The sequence below is a fragment of the Glycine max genome, chromosome 18 (genome assembly GCF_000004515.6).
Source record: "Glycine max cultivar Williams 82 chromosome 18, Glycine_max_v4.0, whole genome shotgun sequence".
NCBI classification, from domain to species: domain Eukaryota; kingdom Viridiplantae; phylum Streptophyta; class Magnoliopsida; order Fabales; family Fabaceae; genus Glycine; species Glycine max.
The window spans coordinates 31,538,092-31,541,167 of record NC_038254.2 but is presented as its reverse complement, the minus strand read 5'-3'; the positions used below and the strand labels follow the sequence as shown (position 1 = coordinate 31,541,167).

Here is a 3,076-nt window from a genome sequence, read left to right as displayed (position 1 = left end):
TTGCTCATCAGCAAGGGAGGCAGATATAATCACTGGAAAACTTTTGCTATCATCCAAGTAAGCGTATTTTAAATTTGATGGTAGAGGCTTCAATTCTGGTGTGGTCGTCTGGATAGTGGTAGAAGGAGATGGTTTCTCAGCCTGTACCTCATAAAGAAAGTCAGAGGTATGTGTACTTCCTGAAGCATGGTTAGTCCTATCTGACTCTATAAAATCAATCTCGAGAGGTAAAACACCACCACCAGACATGCAATCAATATCACTTTCAGATTCACTCTCAGCATCAAATTCAGACATATGATCAAGTACAATTCCCGACTTAATGCATGAAGAGTGAGAGGCATACAGATTAGAATAAAGATCAGTCATGTATTCATCAATAACATGGTCAATTATTTCAGCACGAAATACAGAAAGATCTTCAGATGGGTATTTCATAGCATCCAGAATATTAAAATGAACAGTTATATCACCAAACTCCATGGATAGTGTGCCTGCATATACATCTATCTTAGTTCTAGCAGTTTTCATAAAGGGTCTGCCTAGAATGATGGGAACTGATCCTTGAGAAAATCCATCCTCCATATTCAAAATATAAAAATCAACAAGGAAAATCAGTTCACCAACTCTAACTAAGACATCTTCTATAAAACCAATAGGATAGGCAACACTTCTATTAGCTAAATGAATTACCACATCAGTTGACTGCAAGGGACCTAGAGATAGAGAATTAAAAATAGACAGAGGCATAACACTAACAAAAGCTCCTAAATCTAGCATGACATTGTCAAACTTACTATTCCCTATAATACAAGGTATGCTGAATGTACCTGGATCTTTAAATTTTTCAGGAATTTGGGGAACAGATTTACCAATCAATGCGGAGACATTTCTGCCCATGCTAATTCGTTCACTTCCTTTAAGCTTCCGCTTATTAGTGCACAGATCCTTCAAGAATTTAGCATATCTTGGAATTTGCTTTATTGCATCCAGCAGAGGTATGTTTACCTCTACTTTTCTAAATGTTTCCAAGATCTCTTTCTCTGCCTCTTCCATTTTTTTGTTGGAAACTGCTCTTGGAGGGAATGTAAAAGGAGGGATGTGCTGCTTCTACAAATCAGAATTACTAGTGGAAGATTCACTTGCACAGAAATTGTTAGGTAAATTTTTGTCATCGCCTTTTTCTAGAGTAGAGTGAAGTTTAGCAGGTTCATTTGCAGATGAGGAAGGTGCTATGGGTTGAGGTCCTTGACACTGCTTTCCCGACCTCAATGAAATGGCACTAACATTTTTGGGATTTTGGACAGATTGAGAAGGCAGCTTGTCAGAATTCTGGGACTGTTGTTGATTTAATTGTGTAGCTAATTGTCCCATCTGATTGGTTAAGCTCTGAATGAAGGCTTTGGTCTCTTGTTGAAACTGCATGTTCTGCATGGTCATTCGCCTCACAAGTTCTTCGAGGGAAGGTTGCGGAGGAGCCTCAACTGTTGGCTGTTTCTGGGGCTATTGCTGTTGTTGGATTGGTGGAGGAATGTATGGTTTGCTTGGGCCAGCAGCATTTTGGAAGGAAGGAGCAAGCTGCTGTTGTTGTTGTTGAGGGCTAGACTATCTGAGATTAGGGTGATTCCTCCATCCAGGGTTGTATCTGTTGCTAGAGAGGTCATAATTGTTCTGTTGTGGTTGATTTTGCTGCTAAGGTTGAGGAGGTCTACTGTAAATGTTTGCAGCATAAGCTTCGGGCTGCTCAATTGCTCCAGGTTGCTGCATGGAAGGGCAAAGGTCTGTATGGTGGTCAGCAGAGGAGCACAAATCACAGACCCTTGCGACAGGTACAGATTTCTGGTTCAAGGCCAGCTGGGTTACCAAGTTAACCAATGCATCCAGTTTGCCTTCAAGCTTCTTAGTTTCAGATGATGAAGCTGAGTTTGTAGCTACCTCATGCACTCCTCTAATGACTATTGCATCATTTCTGGCGCTAAACTGCTGGGAGTTGGAAGCCATCTTCTCAATTAAATTTCTGGCTTCAGCAGGAGTCATGTCTCCAAGGGCTCCACCACTGGCAGCATCTATCATACTTCTCTCCATATTACTGAGTCCTTCATAAAAATATTGGAGAAGCAGCTGCTCCGAAATATGATGGTGAGGGCAACTGGCACATAGTTTTCTAAATCTCTCCCAGTATTCATACAGGCTCTCTCCACTGAGTTGTCTAATACCTGAGATATCCTTCCTGATGGCTGTGGTCTTGGAAGCAGGGAAAATTTTTTCTAAGAATACTCTCTTAAGGTCATCCCAACTCGTGATGGACCTTGGAGCAAGGTAATACAACCAGTCCTTTGCCACTCCCTCTAAAGAATGAGGAAAAGCCTTCAGAAATATGTGATCCTCTTGGACATCTAGGGGTTTCATGGTGGAGCAGACAATATGAAATTCTTTCAGATGTTTGTGCGGGTCTTCACCTGCAAGGCCATGAAACTTTGGAAGCAAATGGATCAGTCCAATTTTAAGAACATATGGGACATCCTCATCAGGGTATTGGATGCACAAGCTTTCGTAGGTGAAATCAGCTGCAGCCATTTCCCTTAGAGTCCTCTCACGGGGTGGAGGTTGTGCCATGCTCTCAGAATGTTCAAAATCAGAATGCTCAGAATCAGAATGCTCAAAATTATAATGCTCAAAATCAGGATGATCAAAATCACCAATAACAGAATGCACAGATTCACCAGTAATGGAATGCTCAGGATGATCAAAAGGTATAAAATGATGCCTAACTAATCTATGAAATGTCCTATCTATCTCAGGATCAAAGGGTTGTAAGTCAGATGGATTGCCTCTAGTCATACACTACATTCAGCATTCACAACTAGTTGCCTTGTCATGTAAATAAAGGTGTAGGTTTGAACTACAGCTACCCTCAAATGATATCCAAATGACTTGAAATTTTGTGAGCAACCTTATAAAATGATGAGAAGATAGCACTTTTCGAGGTCCACCTCTATCCTTTTCTGGCTTATGATGAAACCCAGTAATTTTCCTAACTTGACCCCAAAGGTGCACTTAGCGGGGTTCAACCTCA

At 41.1% G+C, this 3,076-nt stretch overlaps 1 non-coding gene across 1 annotated transcript; it reads left to right on the top strand.

Annotated features, from left to right (window-relative positions):
• The first annotated feature begins 2,130 nt into the window (after positions 1-2,130).
• Positions 2,131-2,238, top strand: LOC113000276 (small nucleolar RNA R71). Its single transcript, XR_003265567.1, has one exon. It is a non-coding gene; the product is annotated as a small nucleolar RNA R71 (small nucleolar RNA).
• The last annotated feature ends 838 nt before the right edge of the window (positions 2,239-3,076 follow it).